We start from the raw sequence: 21,048 nt of genomic DNA on the forward strand, positions 1-21,048 counted from the left end.
GTTTACTCCTTTTCCTTCTCCGAGGTCCTATTAGTTCATTAAAGTTTGTAAGCCTTCAAGGTTCTCAGTTACAGCACTTGGGATGAGTGGTCATTAAGATTTCATGAACAGGTGGTAGAGTGCAGAGATAATGTCTTGGAGTTTGCCCAAAACAAACGAGAGTTCAATAGCTCACATAGTAGCAGCAATACTTTCCTTTCCTTCAAAGGCTCCAGAGGTGATGTGTGATGCACATGATGCAGAATGAACAAAGGAAGAAAAAGTGAAACAAGGCTTTATATTTAAACATATCACACTCTTGGAAGGAAGCAAGCATTTGGTAGGTATCTACTAAGTGCCAGAAACTATGCTAAGCACTTTACAAATGTTAATCTCATTTGATCCTCACAACAATTCTGGGAGGCAGATGCCATTATTATCTTCATTTTACATTTGGGGAAACTGAGGCAAATGGAGTTTAAGTGACTTCAGCAGGGTCATACAGTAGGGAAGTATCTGAGGCCAAATTTGAATTCCGATCTTTCAGGCCCATCACTGTATCCACTGCCTCACTTAGCAGCCTCTCCATCAGTCCCACTAAAGGAAGGTGAGCAATGGCAAAGGATCATTTTTGAAGATGGTCTGTAAAATTCAATTGGTATTTTCACAAACCAAATGTGAAAGCCATTAGTGGTAACGTTTTTGGAGCAAAGAAAATATTTCAATCTATAAGGAAAATCAATGAATCAATGAATGTATGAAACCATTAATCTGCAACAAAATCCTGTCCTGGTCCTCGGTAAAACTGAATATTTTCAGGGTCCCTCTCTTCTACCCCTTCCTGTGTCCTGCATTCACTAATGATCCCCTCTATGCAATAACCCAGGGTCCTAGGGCTCTTCTCTGGAAGCTCGTAGGACCTCGCCCTCACCAGGGGTATACTGTGCTTTGGACCTATGTCCCCTTTCCTCCCATCAAAACTTTCCAGTTGGGGTTTGCAGCTGGGCTCTGGGAAGTGAAGGCTGGAGGTGGTGCGGTAAAGCAGCAGTGCTGGTGGATGGTGGCAGAGTTCTCCCAGAAGAGGGGGAAGCACCGAAATAACAACCTGCTAAGCAGTGCCATGGACTTCCTCCTGGCCTATGCCAGCCTGGTGCTAGGTGTGGGCAGTGCTGCTGTCCTGGGTATTGTAACCCTGGCAGTGAAGCAGCTCATCCACCGCTCCACCAGCCCACCCAACAAGGATGATGTCAAAGCTGAGCAGAAGTCCATTGAGGAAAGCTGGCAGAAGCTGAGTTTGCTTAAGGCCTCAACTAGACCCCAGCCAAAGCAGGGGTGAGAAGACCTCAGCCAGCTACAGCCTTCCTCAGCCCAGGATCCTCATGCCCCAGAACCAGAACAACCCAGAGACCCCGTGGCCATGACTGTGTCCAGCCCTGGTTCCCCAGCACCATTATGCCTTACACTGCAGGAGAGACTCCTCATGTGCTATCAGAACCATGTGGTAGTCTCTGAATCTGGCATCACCCTGGCCAAACAGCTGGCTGTTGGTGACATTATCCACGAGTTGCAGAATTTCTTGCTCAGTAAATTCCCAGAGCTGCCTTTCAGGGGATCTGTCTCCAAGCAGCACCCTGTATGACCGGTTGGAAGCTGTGGCAGCTGACCACACTTGCCTGCTAGTGCCACTGGTGCTAGAGCCCACTCTGTGGAGCTTCATTCCCAGAGAAGACACCGTTACCAATAATCCTTACTACTGGGTGACTCAAAGCACTCAGCTGGAGTACTTTCTCTGAGGGAGTAGCCCCCGGGACTGGTTCATAGTAGATGGCTACCTCTCCTCCAGTGTCACCCTCAAGGTGCTCAGGAAGGTCCTGGTAGGCTCTGTCAACTGGCCAGCCAATGGCAGCATGCTGGATTGCCTCATCCGCCCTGGAGTGGTCTCGGAGGAACTCCTTCTGGAGGTTCAACATGACCAGTTGGAGCTAAGAATTGTCATCTTTCCCACTGCAGAGAGTGAGGACAGAACCCTGCTGGCCAAGCCTCAGGAAGGACTGTTGGAAAACCTTTGGCAGGAGGACTTCTACCAGGCTGAGGTCTCTAAGCTGCAAGGAACTGGTTAGTGCAGATTCTGGTGCCTGACGCCTCTGTGTCCAGCTCCTGCAAGGCAACTGCAGGCACCATCCCTCACTGAACAGGATGAGTGTAAGCCACTTGGCACAGGTCATCCTCCACCTCAGAGAGACAGACAGACTGGGCTGAGGATTCCTTAGCAGATCGGGTCCAACAGGTGATTATAGAGCTGATTGGCTCTCTGGAGGAGAGATCTCTCCTCTGCTATTTTAATCAGCACACCAATCTTTTTGGCAGTTCACATGAAGAAGAGATTGATGACATGGACTTTGCTCTGTATAATGCCATGGCAGCACCAGAGCTCTCGTTCTCATAGACAGAAAGAATTAATGAAATGTGATCTTGGAAGATTTTTTAAAATGTTTAGCTCCTTCAGCTATGATGGTCTAAGGGGACAGGTAAGAGTTTTTCTCTTGTTTTCTAGCCAGCACAAGGTGGACATTTTGGCGAAATAAAAAGAAGGTACATTTCTTAAGCACACTGAGTTGGCAGCTTTCTTGGGCATGGATTGGAACAAACTTAGGGTCCTGTGCCTCTGAGCTCACTCAAATGTTACCAGAGCTCAAGCCTCACAATGAGCAGTCAGCCAAATCCAGTTGATGGTGACCACCTCTCTTCACTGGAGCCTTCTCCCTCGGGACAGCCTCTTTTTGGAAAGACAAAGCCCTGAGTCTTGAATAGAGACTGAACAGCCTCTCTGTCTTAGGCAGCAGTCAAGAGCCATAGAACGAAAGATTACCTTCCCACATATTGTAAACCCAAATCCATACTTGGTCCTTGGGACTGAAGAACAAGTGTCTCTTGGTTGGCCACAAAATTCATTATGTCACCAGCACTGAAGTGATCATATGAAAATCCTGAAGAGTAATGGGAGGGGAAGGAAATTAGACCTTTTTTTAACCCAGGAGAAAATTATTTATTGGCATCAGTGACCCATTTATTAAGATAGTGCTTGAGGATCCAAATTTTTGGGGGAGAGTAAAGAGAAGTGTATGGTTTGCCTGAGGGTCAAGGAGTTCAAAGTATTCTAAGCCTCTCTGAAGGAGGTAAACATTTAATGCAAAGCAAGTTTTCTATTGTTTAAAAGGCTCTAGCCAGCTTTTACCTGCTCACCATTCAGCCGAGTTGTAAAGCGCAACCAGATTTTCTTGCATGCTTTGGTCTGCTGGAGATCTCATCTTCCTTCAGATAGAGCTTTCTCCAGTGGGATTTGTATACTATGAGATGGCCCCCAACCAAGAGCTGAAGTCCTTGATGCTATGTGTCTTGCCCTTGAAAAAGAAATGTTTTCTAGTGGCTGACATTAAATTAATTTGGTTGCTAAGAGCATTACACAGAAATGAACAGTTTTCAGAGAAGCCTTCTTTTCAATGCCAAGTTGTTAGTGTGCAAAAATATATTATTCATTGTTAATATGTGACTTCTTTCAGTTGGTTAAAGTTGGTATTGGTTATCAGAGGGGGAGGTTTTTTTGTTTTTTCTCTGAGTGCTAAAATGCTTGTCATTTTTTTTTTTTAAGCAATTGGGGTTAAGTGACTTGCTTAGGGTCGCACAACTAGTGTTTGGTCTGAGGCCAGATTTGAACTCAGGTCCTCCTGACTTCAGGGCTGGTGCTCTATCCACTTTGCCACCTAGCTGCCCCCAATGCTTGTTATCTTAATACATCTTTGGTCTCCCACACTGCTGGGAAGAAGTCAGTTTCTCAAAAAACATGATGGAAAATTAAAAAAAAAAAATTTAAAAAAAACCTTACCAATTCTACGTCCCTTCTTTGTGAATTTGGCTTGGTACTGCTAAATTAATCCACACCCAAGGCCCTCTACAATCTGTGTAATACTTCTCAAAATTTCTCTTACATTATTCCCTATTAAACACTAATTTCAACTATTTCTTGTTTCCCCAGCTGAAGTGGCCTCTCTTTCTTTTGGATAATTGATTGGAGCACTTTATAGCTCTCTTTTTACGTTTACAAGGATGAATTTGTATTTTGGTTACTTATGTATGTTAGACTTGCATAAATTCTCTCTTCTGGCTCCACTTCCTCTCCAGATTTGACTGTCTCTTCACTAGCTGCTTCCCATCCTGATGAAGGATCTACCCTGAGGCCTCCTCTCCTGACTGGCAAGTCTCTAACCCTGACCACTACTTCATGAGGGGCCCCAGCCATGCTCACTTCAGTCCCTGTTCAACTTCCTCTTGAAATTTCTTCACTTCCTCATCAGCTGCCTTGCCCCACCCTTCCACCACCCCTTACCCACCCAATCTCCCCTTTCAATATTGCCTCCTCTCCTCTCCCCACCCCACCCCACCCCATGGAATGTAAGCTCCTCAGTTGTTTGCTTACATTTGTATCTCTAGGGCTTCAAACAATCCCTTGACAGTAGCTAGCTATTTCAGATCAAGAACTATTTCATTTGTGTTTTTGTATACCCAGCCCCTAGGGCAGCTAGGTGGCACAGTAGATAAATCACTAGGCTTGGAATCATGAAGACTCATTTTCATGAGTTCAAATCTGGCCTCAGACACTTACTAACTTTGTGACAGTGGGCAAATCACATAACCCCTGTTTGCCTGAATTTCCTCACTTGTAAAAATGAGCTGGAGAATGAAATGGGAAACCACTCCAGTAACTTTGCCAAGAAAACCCCAAAACAGGATCAAGGAAAGTCAGACATGACTGAAAAGAGTGAACAACAACAAATATCCAGCCCCCAGCATTGTGCCTAAAACTTGGTAAGCTTTTAATAAATAATTGTGGTGTGTTGAATGGAATTGAATAGTCTCTCTTCTTTATTAAACTATAAACAACTTGAGCACTGGAATCCTCATTTATTTATATCTGGCCCCATAAGTCATATTACCCCTCTATCACAATACACATTTCTAAAGGACTAGGTGCCTTGCATAAATATTAGTATGATTAAACTAAATTGAATCAATCCCACAGGTATGAAATTCTAATAGTGGAATTTAAGTCATTGTAAGAGGACTGTTTAGACAGGTAGGTGGCATAGTGGATAGAGTGTCAGACCCGGAGTCAGGAAGGCCTGAATTCAAATCTAGCTTCAGACACTTAGTAGCCATGTGATCCTGAGCAAGTCACTTCACTCTCTTTGCCTCAGTTTTCTTATCTGTAAAATGAGCTAGGGAAGGAAATAGCAAACCACTCTAATATTTTTGCCAGGAAAACTCCCAATGGAATCAGACATGACTGAAACAACTCAACAACAAAAGGACAAAGAGAATTGTATTTGGGGTCCAGAAAACTCATCCTAGATTCATTCCAATTATTCTATCTACGTAACATATCATCTTACTAAATAGAAAGTCTGCTCTGTGCCTAGTGTTAAAACATCAAGTCCCCATATGTTTTCTCTATTTTTAAAGTGTTAAAATATCAAGTCCCCATATATGTTTTCTCTATTTTTAAAGCATTTATTAAATGCCTACTATGTATCAGGCAATGTGCTGAACTCATTACTATTATTATCTCATTTGATTCTCAAAATAACTCTATAATCCTCATTTTACACCTGAGGAAACTGAGGCAGTTAGCGGTTAAGTGACTTGCCCAGAGTCATGCTGTTAGTAAGTATCCAAGGCTAGATTTGATCGGGTCTTCCTTACTCCAAGCCAAGTACTCTTTTAGCTATGCCATCTAGCAGTCTTCAAAAATCAATTAGAATCACAGAGTAGAAAAACTGGAAAGGACCTCAGAATTATCGAATCCAAGCACAGCTGATCAGAAATGCTCTCTACCATACAATAAGAGCCAACATATACCACTTTGGGTTTTACAAAGTATTTGAAAGCATTATTTAATCTGATCCTCACAACAGTCAAATTAAGGAAATGCTATGATTATTAGTTTGTCTCTATTTTACAGATGAAGAAAGTGACTCATCGAAAGTCTAAGTGACTGCCCCATTCTCTCCCAGCTATCAGGAGGCAAAGGTAAGATTCAAACACTGGTTCACCAGAGTCCCACTTCATTGCTCCTTCCACAATGCCACATACTGCTTGTATCCCTGCAAAGGATCATGCAGTTACTCCCCAGCTGCCAATGTCTCCCCAGAGCTGTTATTGACAACATAAACTTGGACCCAGATGAAATGGAGAGCAGGAAATTGCTCCTGTCTCAGCTTCCTTCCGAAATAATGATTCCTGAAAGCCTGTCGGCTCTCAGTTGCCTCTCATTTTAAGGTTAATACCAGCTGAGAAGCCTCCATTAGTGGCTTGTGAATTTCTAGACATACCACTTTAATTAAGCCACCAGAAAGTAACACTTAGACCTCAGAGCTTCAAGTACCTCAGTGAAGGCAAGATATTAAAGTCTGTTAGAGCCTCTGGGTCATTCCTGCAAAAAGTGGTAAAGAAGTCATCGTAAGCAGCCCTCTGGTAGCCCCTCAACTTTGCAGCAAACTGGCCTTGTGTCTGTCCCAAGGGGACTGTTTAGCCAGGATGATTATGGTGCTGAAGCAAATGGGCTTCAATCAAGATGGCCCCAGGGACCTTATAGATGGATCTCTTCAAGGCCGAACTGTAACATTTTGGCCTAAAAGGTCATTCTACTGTCTGTAAGTTCCAGTATACTTTTTTTAAAAAGTTAATAATTTCCATAGCTGGTGCTTCACCAATTAAGAAATAAAATAAATAAATGTGAAAAAAGAGAGACGGTAGAAAACAATAAGAAAGGAAGAATAATAAAGCTCAGTTGTACTTACTCTCTCCCCTTTATATAACACTAGGCAGATATTTGATGAAGACTGGTTTCCAGAGCCAAAGGCACTGCTAAAGTCTCACATCTTCCAGGGATTCAAAATGTGACAAGTAAAGGGTAAGAACTCTATTCCCCCTAAGAATTTTTTAACCCTTTAGAGAATGGCAAACATTGTGAGTCCTTCTCTAGATTGGGGCAACAGGGCAAGAGAGAAAGAAAATCTTTGGAAAAAGACAGTGGACTCAACTCTATCACCACAAAGTTGGCGTGGTGTGGTGTGACCTTACACAAGTAACTCTACTGACCTGAATCTCAATTATTTTACCTATAAAACAGAGATAATAGTATTGTTCCTTCCTTTCACAAAGTAGTTGTGAGGGCATCACTTTGTAAAATATAGAAATCTATTGGGCTGAAGAGAAAAAAATAAAACCTGCATACAAGCAAATAAATAAGAATATACAAAGTTAGTACAAGATGAAGACACTCATGGGCCAAGGTTGGGTTTGAAGAAGGGGTCAAGAAAGAAAAGCATTGTGTAGGAGATGCACCCAATCTGTGCTTCAGAGGAAGCAAATTGTCCTCCCGGTTGCCATCTGTGACAAACATTTAGTTTTATGAAGATGCAGTGTGGCAGAGCTACTATGATAAATTGATACCTATTAGCTGTGTAACCCTCAACCAGTCATTTAACCTCTCTGATCATCAGTTTCCTCATCTATAAAACAGGGATATTAACCTTATAGGGCTCTTGTGAGAATTAAAGAGATAATATACATAAAGCATTTTGCAAATCTTAAAGTGTTATATAACTGTCAATCTGACATATATGAGTATATACAGAATTATGCACAATCAAACAAAAGGAAATAAAAAGATAATTGGGGAAGGAGGACACAAGCAACTGAGTGGGGGTGATCACAAAAGGTTTCACATACAGGGTGGTCACTATGCTGTGTCTTGAATGAAACAAGGTATTCTAAAAGCTAAGAGGTAGTGTATTTCAAGCATTGAGTATAGGCCTTTAGGCCTAGAGATGGGAGATGGAGTGTCCTGCACTGGGTATAGGAAATAGGCCAATAAGGCAGGGTCATACAGTTCATGAAAGCGACTAATCCAATCCAATAAGCATTTATTCAGCACCTACCTAGGGAGACAGCTAGATGGTTCAGTAGATAGAGCCTGGTCCTGAAGTCAGGAAAACCTGAATTCAAATTCTTCCTCAGACACTCACTATCTATGTGACCCTGAACAAGTCACTTAACCTCTGTTTGCCTTAATCCACTGGAGAAGGAAATGGCAAACTAGTCCAGTATCTTTGCCAAGAAAACCCCACAAAGAGTCAAACAAGACTAAATACCAACAATGAGCACCTACTATGTGTCAGGTATTATACTAAGTGCTGGGGATACAATTAATAAAAAGACAGTCCCTGCCCCCAAGGAGTTTACAATCTAATCTAATGACAAGATTAATGTGCAAGATTGGGAAGATAGGGAACAGCTAGTCTATGAAAAGCTTTATTTGTCAAACAGAAGAGTTTATGTTTGATGCTAGAGGTAACAGAAAACCACTGAGGTTTACCGGAGTTGGGGGAAAGAGGTGCCATGATCGGGTCTGTGCATTAGGAAAATCACTTTAGCAGGTGTGTGAAAAATGGACTGAGTAGTAGGAAAAAAGGCAAGGATACAGAATAGGAGTCTGTTACAATACTCCAAACAAGAAGTGATGAGGGCCCAAGCTAAGGTGATAGCCAAGCGAGCAAAGAGAAGGGGACATATGGAAGAAATGTGGAGATAAGAAAAGACAAGATATGGCAATTGGTTGGATATGTGGGGCGAGTTAGAAGAGTCAAGACTGACACTGAAGCTGGGAACTCCAGTGACTGGAAGAATGGTGACGTCCTCCACAATAACTGGGAATTTCAGAAGATAGGTGGATTGGGGAGGAAAGATAAGGAGTTTTGTTTTGGACAGTATGAGTTAGAGATGCCTAAGGGACAGTCAGTTCAGAAGGCCCCAGTTTAGGTTTCGTCATTCATATCTGGATATGGAAGCATTCTATTACCAGATTAAATTGATATGGATAGTGAAGAAGCCTTTTGACTCCACTTTCTCACTATTATGAATAAATCATATAAAATGGTGGGGGAAGGAAAGACTCTCTCCTCCGGTTGTAAGCTGTTTCCTTGTTAAGGAAGGGATAGAAAGATAGTTGCGCTGTCTTTTTAAGAGTGCATTACTTCATTCTGTAGTTTCTAACAGCTGTAGCTCCATCCTGTCAGCTGTTTGGGAGATGTCTGAATCAGCTGTCAGGGCTGCATTTCAGCTGAAGTAAGAGCAGGGCCTTTTGGCTTGACTGCAAATACCTGTACAAGCCTCTGGTGGAGCTTTTGGCTGCCTCTGCACATCTTTTGCTGAAGTTCATGCATGTAGGAAGGAATTGATTATAGGGTGTAGAAAAGGAGAGAAAATAAAATCAATGAACGATATCTCTCTCTCCTAACCTCTCCCTGACCCACTGGAAAAAAAAAAGGAAAAAGAAAAACCCTTGCAACAAATACACAGTCAAGCAAAACAAATACCTATGTCCAAAAAATATGTACGGTTCAATCTACACCCTGCGTCCCTCAGCACTCTGTCATGAAATGGGTAGCATGAATTATTACCAGTCCATCTGAATCTTGGTTGGTCATTGCATTCATTAGAGTTCTTGGGTCTTCCTAAGTCATTTGTCTTTACGATGTTGTTACTGAATAAACTGATCTCCTGGTTCTGCTTACTTCACTCTGTATCGATCAGTTCATACAAATCGGCCCAGGTTTCTCTGAAATCATCCTTTTCATTGTTTTTCAAGGCACATTTATATTCTATTACATTCATATGCCATGATTAACTCAGCCAATCCCCAATTGATGAGCATCCCCTTAGTGGCCAGTTCTTTGTCACTACAGAAAAAAAAAAAGTTGCTATAAATATTTTTTGTGTATATGCATTCCTCTAATTATTAATAGCTTGGAATATTTTGTTTCCAATTAACTACTGTTAGGGGCAAGCCTAATGCCACTACCTTTGTTAGTTCAGGTTTGTTTTGGGATGTAATGAGGTACTAATAAGTTATTATCAAGAAGGTTTACTTCGTCCTAACAGAGCAATGACATGCAACAAGGATACATCATTCAGCTTCACTAAATTCAGTCCCCTCATATCCAAATGGAAACACATCTGGTTATCAGGGTAGGGTACGGTGACTAGTGTGATATTTAAACATACATCAAGCAAGAGGGAAGGACCAATAAAGTCTCAGGGACAACTCTATTGTCTTTTTAAAGAAAACTGATCTCTGTTTCAGGGAAGAGGGGAATACTGATCCTATCCCTGCTATCCTTAGGCTAGTTTTCTTCCTTAGAAAATTTCCCATTCATAGTCTTTGGCCATTTGAGAAATCATTCTTATTCTTATGCACCTGAATCAGGTACTTATATATGTTGGAGAAGAGATATTTATCAAAGAAACTTGCAAATTTTTTTTCCCCAGTTACCTGGAAAGTACTACATTTTCAGGAAAGATTCCGATAGTAGTTATGCCTGAACTACAGGAAATAAAGACATATACCATAAGAACTGGAAGGGCGTCAACTCCCTCATTTTAAAAATGAAAGAACAGTCCAGATAAATTGACCTACCTAAGGTAATGCAGGTAGCAAGCAGAAGAGCTGAGATTTAAACCAATTTTCTCTGGGGGAAAAAAAAGCTCTTTCTATTGCATTATGGTGACACAAGGCAATCTGAATATTACTATCCTATTTTACAGTGAATAAACCGAGTATCAATGCAGTGACTTGACCAAAATCACCCATTAAGTATACAGCACAGCATTGTTCCTGCCAGCTTTGTGACGGGGGCAATGAGACTTCTACAATCTCATTGGATACTTAGATTCAGTCATTCTAGAACTCTTAACTATAATATTTATTGTTCAAAGAGGACTTAAAGGTCATTTAGTGCAAACACCTCATTGTACAGATGAGAAAACTGAGGCTTGTGGTAAGAGATAGTGACTTGCCTGAGTGTGGTTGTAAACTTTTTTAATTAAAAAAAAAAACCTCTCATTAGCTGGGCCTAGCTTCCCTACAGACAGTGTGCCTCCGTTCTATACATTCTCCACCCTATTGTCTGAGATCCTCTCCTTTTTCTAGAATTTTCTTTGACTGGCATCTCCCATGCCCTGTGCAACCTTTCCAGATGGGATTTCCCTGATTCTAACATCAGAAGTGGGAAAACAGGTGTTCCTAAATTCCCCTCCTTATAACATGCCTGGCCCTCAGCTACATCACTGAGCGTCTCTGTTATGTGAAATGTGATCGAGTCCTTAGTACGATCATGGATTTGGAACTACAAGTGACCATCAAAACCATCTAATTCAACCTCCTTAATTTAAGGATAAGAACACTGAAGCCCAGGGAGTTTATAGATTTGCCCCAGGTCACACAAGTAGAGGCAGGATTTGAACCCAGATCTTTTCATTCCAGAGTTAGTATTTCTTCCATTCTACCATATTTTTGAAGTAACTTTTGTGTTCCGGGTAAAGAGATTGCCTCTTATAGGATCATCAATCCCTTTACTCCTTACAGACTTATAGCATCTTTCCACCAGTGGAACTGCCAGTGAATCCTGCCCTCTCCAAAAGCAATGACCAGGTTCTTTCCTTGTGACTGCAGTGATTGTGATTCTTTCATATCTTTTTTACTTAGCCCCTTTCCTCTATGTTCCCCTCCTAGTATCCCTAGGCAGCTCAATTATGCAATCTGATAAAGTGGCTAGAACCCTGGGCTTGGAGTCAGCAAGCCTTGGGTTCGAATCCTGTGTGACCCTGAGCAAGTTACTTGATTTCTCTTATTCTCAATGTCCTCATTTATAAAGGTGAAGGATGTCTTCTAAATCTACTTCTATAATCTCATGTTTGTCAAAATGTACTGAACAAAGGCCAACGAAATTCAGTGTTACTGGCTAGTCCACATGTTATGAGGAAACCTCTCCAATCCCGCCTTGTTCAAGTGAACAAGTTGCAGCAATGGGGTTTGAACCATGGCTTGTGACTGTAGAAAGAGTGTTCTTTCTTTTGTCTATGCCACAGATGCCTTTGAGCTGCCAGGCTGGTGCTCTCCTCCATATACCACAGTCCCTCTCTAGCAATGGGAAATTCAGGCTCTCTGGCTGAAAGGGGAAGAGTTTTGACTGCCTCCTCAGGCTGTCACCCTTAAATAGCCTTTGAAGTTGGCTGTTTATGTGGAAGGTGAGCCCTACTTTTCTTGCTCTGGGAGCAGGATCATTTTGCCCTTTGGCCATGTGAGGAACAGCAGAAAGATCTCCCAGCATGAAAATAGAAGTGAGATGTGGTGAAAGGAACACAGACTCTGGAATCTGAGGATGTGAGTTAAAATCTTATTTTTGACACCTCTTACCTGTGTGGTAGGTGGCAAAGTGGATAGAGCACCAGTCCTGGAGTCAAGAAGACCTGAGTTCAAATCCAGCCTCAGGTACTTATGAGCTATGTAACTCTGGGCAAGTCACTTAACCCTGTTTGCCTCAGTTTCCTCATCTGTAAAATGAATTGGAAAAGGAAATGGCAAACTACTGCATCTTTGGCAAGAAAACCCCAAATGAGGTCATACAGAGTTGGACATAACTGAACAGCAATAACAATCTCTGTGACTTCAGGCAAGTCATGCTTTCTTCCTGGGTCTCAGTTTCCTCATCTGTAAAATGAAGGGGTTGGATTAGATGGGCTCAGAGGTCACTTTGAGCACCAGCTCCAGATCTATAATCTTAAGATCCCACAACACAGTTTGGACCCTTGGTTCTACTACTTACTTCCTGTAGGTATCATCTTGAGCAAATCATGGCACCTGTATGGATGTTCGTGGCCTCTATAAAATAAAAAAGTTGAATTAGGTGATGTCTTTCTACCTCTATATTCTGCAATCCTATATGATAGAGTAAAGAGAGGAGCTTGAATGAAAAAACACACCTTCACTGGCTTCCCCACCCCCTTCCCTACTCCCAACAAGCCACAGTGACTGGTTAAGACTCTGTTCCTCCACATCTGTCTCTTTGTGCCCTGGCTGAAAGCTCAGAACAGATGACAGAGGTTTCCCTGTGCATCCAAGGGATGAGAGCTGGAGAAAGGAATGGGGAGGGGCAGGTGGGGGAAGCAAGTATGAGCATAATTTAGAGAGCAACTGAAGTGATGCATTCTTCTGGAGGGAAGGGGGCCCTTCAAGGCCCTGGCCCACACATGGATGGAGCTTGTTGTGTCCACTGGCAAGAGAAAGCTTTTTCATTCTGGCACGTGGAGGCAGAACCTTCCCCACTGGGACCCTCTCCCGACTCTTTGGTTTCACAAACAGGCATTGCACATTGGAGAACTGGCATTCAACTGGGCATCCTGGGCTTCGGGAAATTCTCTTTCAGGCCAGTTCCTCGAAAGATGAATTGCTCTCTAGTGACCAGGGCCTGGCTTTGATCTCAGCTGGCTACAAGGCGGTCACGGGCACAGAGGCCCGTTTCAGGAAGGCTCACACCTGTCGCCGCCAGACAAACCTCACATCTGGTGCTCGCATTAGGCATCAGCTGGAGCTGAGCTCTCTCACTGTCCCCTTTCTCTTCAGTTGGCACTCGCCCTTCTGCAGGGCACTCAGCCAAGCAGAAGCAGCTTGACCAGGGATTTGATGGCCAGATGCTTGTGCATAGATGCTGCCCCTCAGTGGGGACAATTCGTGGCTCTTTTCCTTTAAAATTTCACCCAAGCATATTGATAATAATGATAATAATTAATGATAATAATAATAATAATAATAATACCACCCACAGACCTAGAGCTGGAAGTGGCTCCAGAGGCCACTTAAACCTGATCATAGACTTAAACCTGAAAGAGACCCAGGAGGTCAGTGAGCCCCACTCCTTCATTTTTCCAGATGAAGAAGGAAAGAGGAAGGAAGGAAGGAGGGAAGGAAGGAGGGAAGGAAGGAGGGAAGGAAGGAAGGAAGGAGGGAAGGAAGGAGGGAAGGAAGGAAGGAAGGAAGCACGGAAGGAGGGAAGGAAGGAATTTAAGGAAGGAGGGAAGGAGGGAAGGAAGGAAGGAAGGAAAGAAGGAAGGGAGAGAGGGAGAGAGGGAGGGAGGGAGGAAGGAAGGAAGGAAGGAAGAAAGAAAGAAAGGAAGAAAGGAAGGAAGAAAGGAAGAAAGGAAGAAAGGAAGAAAGGAAGAAAGGAAGAAAGAAAGAAAGAAAGAAAGAAAGAAAGAAAGAAAGAAAGAGAAAGAAAGAAAGAAAGAAGGGAAGGAAGGAAGGAGGGAAGGAAGGAAGAAAGGAAGAAAGGAAGAAAGAAAGGAAGGAAGGAAGGAAGGAAGGAAGGGAGGAAGGAAAGGAGGGAAGGAAAGAGGGAAGGAAAGAAAGAGGGAAGGAAGGAAGGAGGGAAGGAAGGAAGGAAGGAAGGAGGGAAGGAAGGAAGGAAGGAAGGAAGGAAGGAAGGAGGAAAAGAAAAAAAGCATTTATTAAACACTTACTGTGTTCAAAGCCCTGTACTAAGGCTGAGGATACAAATAAAAAACAATACAGCCCATGATCTCAGGGAGCTCACATTTTAATGGAGGAGACAACGCCTACAGAAGCCTTCAGCTGCGAGTCAGATAGAAAAACCCCATGGTCCTTAGGGTATAGCAGCAAAGCTGATGATAATGACTCTTCTTTTAATGCTATTTCCATGGACAAAATCATCTCAGTTTCTGGTGATGAACTGTTTGGTATTGCCAAGGACTTTGGTGAGGAGAACGTTCCTTTTCTGGTCTTCAATAGCTATGTTTACAGACTTGCAGGAGCAGTGCCAGCCCATATCTCCATAGGGATTGCTTCCCAGCATGATGGCTGAGGGCACTTGGCCAGAAGCATTAATATTCCCAAGGCTCTTGGGTCCTTGGAGATTTCCACCAGATTTTGAAAGGAGATTATAATCAACATTCTGGTGCATGTAGTGTCTCCTGTCTTTTCCTCCTTGCTGCTTCATCCGGGTTGACTTGCCTTCCTTGTGAGTGATGGATCCTTGGCATTTGGCCTTTCTCCTTAGATGACAGTTGTGAGGTCTGGGCTGGAAATAAGAATGATGGTCCGGGAGGGCCTGCCACTTCCAGGGATCTGGAGCTCAGATCCCATATCTGTCGCTTTCTGTCTGTAAAGGCTTGAATATGTCCTCTTAGTCTCGAATCCTCAGTTTCCTCATCTTCAAATTGAAGGGTTTGGGCTGGGTACCTTTTAAGATCCCTTCTAGCTCAATATTTATGATTCTAAGGTCAATAGAATACATGTTCTAGAAGGTCTTATCTGGCTGGAAAGATTCTGAGGACAGGCCTAGTGAGAGATGGTACATCTTATCTGAGGAAAAGACTGACCAGATGAATGTTTTGGTCAGAGAAGCTCCTCAGAACCATCCAGTCAGGCTTAGAAGGGTGCCATCTTAGTTTCTAGAGCTCACGCCTATAAAATCTTGGTTCCTTGAAGCATTGGAATAACAATTTGCCTTTGTGAACTAATTTAATCAAAGTTCACATTTTAATAGTTTATAAAGCTCTTCCTGAGGAACCATGTTTGAATAGTTCACACATCATCATCCTCATTAGAGAACACTGTGGCTCAAAGAAGTTACACAGTGAAGGAGTGACCAATCTGGAACTCAGACCCAGTTCTTCAGATTTCCATTTCAGTGTTCTTTCCTTTTCATCATTCTGCAGGGATTAATCAATCAATAAGGGTCAATAAGAATCAAGTTCAGATCACTAAATGAGGCAACATAGGCAGTCCTGGCTCTGCAACTGACCAGATGCCCCATCTTGAGCAGCTCTTAATCTCTCTCTGGCCTACTGCCTGTTTTTAGAGTGGAAAGGTACCTTAGAAACCATCAAATACAGGATTCCCATTTTGGCATTGAGGAAATTGACACATACTGGTTAAATGATTTGTCCTGGGTAAGTTTTTGAGGAAAGACCTGAATCCAAATACTCCTGACTTTAAGTACAGCATCCAATCTAACACACACTGATTATTGTTTTGTTTTGTTTTAGGATTCACCTTGTTCAGTCTCAGAGGTCAAAACTAGAAGCAATGAGTGGAAACTACAAAAGTAAATTTAGACTCGATATCAAGGAAGAAAAAAAACAACTTCCTAACAATGGAGATATCCAAAAGTAGAAAGGATGGCTTTGTGAGGTGATGTTTTCTCTTTCATTGGAGAGCTTCAGGCAGAAGCTGAGTGACCATAGTATCATATATTTATAGCTCAAAGGAAACTTTGAGGTAGTAAAGTCCAACTACATCATTTTACAGATGAGGAACTAAACCCAAAAGAAGTTAAATGAGTTATTCAATATCATATAACTTGCAAGTGTCTGAGGTAGGATTTGAACTCAGGTGTTCCCGTGACTAGTACTCTATCCATTGTGCTTTCAGGTGCCTCTAACCACTTGTCAGATGTAACATAACATATACTTTATATAGTTTATAAAATATATATCGTTTATACATAGTATATGTACTATATATAGAGTATACATACACACACACACACACACACACACATATATATATATATATATATATATATATATATATATATATTAGTTTATAACATAAACTCCTATTGAGTATAGGTTGCAGTTTATGGCCAGTGAGGTCACTTCAAACCCTGTGATTCCACGAAGAGTTGGATTCACTGTAAAGTATTATGATTCATGCCATTGAAGGACAGATCTCAAACATTTCAACAGCTCACCATCTTATCCTCTCTCCCCTCTCTCTCTCACTCCCATCCCGCCACACTGAAAAGCCAGATGGGAGGAAAGAGTGAATAGCTCACAAAGTACTTTGGCAAGGGAAAGGAAAATGAAGAATCCATTTCCAAACAGCATTTAATAACAGCTGTTCTAATCTGCTCATTCTTCTGTAACTTCATATAATACATAAGACATCTCACCCACCCTCTCACCCACACAGGAGGATTCTGGGGAAATTCTGTAGTTGAATGATTATCCATCAGCATTCTGAGAACCTCCGGAAGGATGAAGATGGAGAATTCCTTGTGGAGTCTTATTTAAGTAAATTCCACATTTATTAGGACCTGTTATACAGGGTATCCCAAAAGTATTAATGTAGTTTCAAGCTTTAATGCTTTTAATAACTTAAAACTGTGTTAAGACTTGTGGGACACTCAATACATTCAGCATGGGTGAGGGGTTCACCAAAGATAATCAGGCATAGTACCTGCCAGGCAAGTTTCTTAAAACTTTGTTGGACTGCTAATTCAACTGAACTCATCACACATTAATTAAATGCCAACTATATGCAAAGCTTAGGAGGAAGGGGCAAGACAGAGGTTATTTCATTTATATTGGACTTTAACTTCTACAAAGCACTATCTTTATAATAACCCTGAGGAGTTAAGAGTTACATGTATTATTACCTCCATTTTTCAATGAGAAAACAGAGGGAAACTAATTTCCTCAAAGTTATACAATTTACTAGGTTTCAGTTGGTCAGTCAATAAACATTTATTATAAACCTACTATGTGCCAGGCAATGTGCTAAGTGCCAGGAATACAAAGAAAGGCAAAACACAAACCCTGCTCTAGAAGAGCTCACAGTCTAATGAGGGAGACAACACACACCTAACTATGCAAGGATAACCTATATACAAGATAAATCAGAGATAATTAACAGAAGGAAGGCACTAGAATTAAAAAGGATAGAGAAAGGCTTCTTGTGGAAGCTGGCATTTTAACTAGGACTTAGAGGTTGTCAAAAGGCAGAGATGATGAAGGAGAGCATGCCAGGCATAGGGGACAGCCAGTGCAAATGTCCAGAGTCGGGAGATGGAATGTCTTGCTGGAGGAACAGAGCAATCATCAGCCAGGTCTTGTACCTAAGACTCTTTCCACAATCCATACTCTTACCACTGTACTATATCATACTGCTTTTCATGTGTAGACAACTTCTATAAGTGATACAAAGAAAAAATAGAGAATAGTTTGTGATAACCTGCAGAAGTGGATATAACCAAACCCCAAAATGTGTGAAATAGATGCTAAGATTTTAAGAGATCAACTAGGGAAGAAATAAACATTGGATAGAGTTATTATCAGGGAAGGCACTTTGGAGGGGAAGGATTTCAAGATGATTTTTGAAGGATACACAGGATTCAGATTACCAAAGAGGAGGGGTGTTGATTTACTGCTACCCTGTTAGGAAGTCCTAAGAGTTTGACCATGTAAGAATTGAATAGAAGTTTGAATATGAGAATTACCATCCAGGTCATACCCATGATCTTTCCATTTAAGTAGAAAGCAACCTCCAAATGCCAATTGTTTTCCTTCTCCCCAGGTTATATTATTCTGATGTTATTGACTTAATCAAAAGCCTTAAGTGACTCCCTATAGTCTTTAGGATAAAATATAAATCTCTCAGATTGGCACATAAGCCTCTTAAAAATCTGTCTCCAACCTACCTTTCTGGCTTTATTTCACATCATTCCTCTTTATGTGCTCTCCATTCTGGTCACACTGAATGTGTGTTCCTGGCCCTGAACTTTCCAGGACTTCTCTCATTGCATTTTGTAGACTTCCCATCCCCATTTCTAGAATATAGTCCCTCTTCATCCTTGCCTGTTCAATTAAAAAAAAGCTCTTATAATGTTCCAAACATGCTTGTAGATGCTATAAAAATTAAAAGTTTCCATTTCAATTCAACAAACTATCGATCTTAGAAAATTCCCATTCCAGGGGGTGAGAGTAGTAGGATAAGACAGAGTTCTTGCCTTATGGACACAACAGTCAAGTAATCTTTCTCATCCTTCAAAGTCAAGATCATATGTCCCTTCCTCCATGAAGCCCTAGTTCCCCCTCCTGCCCAATTGAAAGTGATCATTGCTGATAATTTTTCCTGGAGTGCTCTGATCATTTTTATTCTTCTTTTCCCTACCCCATCAAGTTCTACCTTGTAACTGACATGTACATTCTAGTTACATGTATAGCTGCCATATGCCTCAAACTCCTTGAGGTCAGAGAATGCATCATTATTTTATCTTGCCATGCCCAGCAGCTTACCATGCCTTTAAGCACTTAATAAATGCTTAATAATTGCCTACTGAATTTAATAGAATTATACTGCAGAATCATGGAATCTCAGGGATGGAAAAAATGTCAAAGGTCATCCAGTTCAACTGAAAGCTGAAGGAGAATCTCCTCCTAACCACATATAGCCATCCTTGAAGTGCTCTAGTGATGGGAAGTCCTTGCCTTCCTGAGGAATCCCATTTGACTTTGGAATAGTTCTAATGGTTAGGGAGTCTTTCCTTACATCAAGCACAAAATTGCCATTCTCTAGCTTTTACCAGCTGTTCCTAGACCTGACCTCTAGAGTCAGGCAAGAGAGGAATCAGTGCTGTAAAGGCAGGCAGATGGGTAGGTGTGTGTCACACACACATACACACACACACAATTCTTTAGGAGATCTTACCAAGCATCTCCTCCCTAGTATGGTTGACCCTGCTCCCTTTAAATGTCTATACCAGAGAAGCATCAGCAAAGGTGGATAACTGAGGATTAATATGAATGAATGGCAAGGTTTACATACCCCAAAGTTTTGAAAAAATGCTAAAGGTACCAAAATAATATTTTGTCTTAAGCTATCCTGAAGTCAAGAGGAATCCTAAGAAAGCCAAAGGACCACTGCTTAGGGATACATAAGGTAATGATAACGAACAGAGAGTTAGAATTGTTAAACTCCAAATTTTTATTTCATTTTATTTTTTTCTAATGAAGATTTTCTTTAAGATGGAAAGGCAAAATTAATAAGGAACTTAAAACTATGATAAATGAGAATATAAAAGAGCGCCAATTTAATGAGCTTAAGTCATCAGTGCATAATGATCCATTATGTCTTAGAATTCTGAATGATGGTGCAGGCATGCTTGTTGAGCTGTTACTGGTGATCTTTGACCAATCAAAGGAGAAAAAGAGAGGTGCTATATTATAGAAGACAGGCAAACATTGTTTTGAATTTTATTAAGGGAAAGAAGAAAGAAGGTACATACTTTGAGCTCTAGGAGTCTAACACTGATTCCTAGAAAAAAATTCAAGAAGGGGTTATTAAAAGGATGGTTTTTATACATTAGCAGTAGAAGAGTTGATCAGTAAGAGCCAGGGTAGACCCTGTAAGAACAAGTCGTGATAAATATCTTAAGTTCTCTTATGATTGGGATATGAGACCAGGTAGCTAGGTGATGCATGGGAGCACTGGGACTGGAGTCAAGAAGATCCGAGTTCAAATGTGGCCTCAGACATTTACTAGCTGTGTGACCCTGGGCAAATCATTTAACCTTTGTCTGCCTCAGTTACTTCATCTATAAGATGGGAATAATAATAGTATCTGCCTTGCAAGGTTGTTGTGAGGATCACATTAGATAAGATTGGTAAAGCACTTAGCGTAGTGCCTGGCACAAAGGAATTGCTTAATAAATTTTTATTCTTTTCCCTTCCTTGATAATACTAGTACATCAGACCAGGAGGAACGAAATGGATATAGTACATCAGCAAAGCATCTGAAAAAAAAAACCTTCTCCTTATGTCAATGTGCATAAGATGGAGAGATATGGGATAGATAATAATAGAGTCGGAATGGCTCAAAATCAGTTAACTCATCAAAACTGAGAGAAATCACTGATGCCATATTGTCTGGCTCTGTCCTTGTCTCTGTACTGGTTGATAGTTCTACCAGTGACTTGGATGAAGGCACTTATGGCAAGCTCGTCACAACTATTCATGACATGAAGACAGGGAAGGGATAGTCTAATGGCACAAATTACAGAATTAAGATCCAAAATGTTTTTGAAAAGCTAAGATGGTGGGCTAGTTCTTCTAAGAAAAAAACAAACAAACACGCAAGCTAATTTAGTTTCAAAAATCTACAGGGCTAAAGCTCTTTGCATCCTTTCTCTCTCTGTCTTACTCCCCAGACACCTTAGTATCAGGTCTGTGGAGGAGGGTCCTCCTAGACCAAAGAAAAGAAGATGAAAGAGTCTTGAAGTTCATCATTTCTATTACCTAACTGGCAGTGAAAATGAACAAGTAATGGACTACAGACCCTAAAAATGATCAGACAAGGCAAAGCCAAACCTGTAA

General features: G+C 41.5%; 1 pseudogene; it reads left to right on the plus strand.

Moving 5' to 3' along the window:
* Positions 1-736: 736 nt before the first annotated feature.
* LOC114030662 lies at positions 737-2,425 on the plus strand (annotated as a pseudogene).
* Positions 2,426-21,048: the final 18,623 nt, after the last annotated feature.

This window comes from Vombatus ursinus, unplaced genomic scaffold (assembly GCF_900497805.2).
Source record: "Vombatus ursinus unplaced genomic scaffold, bare-nosed wombat genome assembly UNPS02014973.1, whole genome shotgun sequence".
In the NCBI taxonomy this organism is placed as follows: domain Eukaryota; kingdom Metazoa; phylum Chordata; class Mammalia; order Diprotodontia; family Vombatidae; genus Vombatus; species Vombatus ursinus.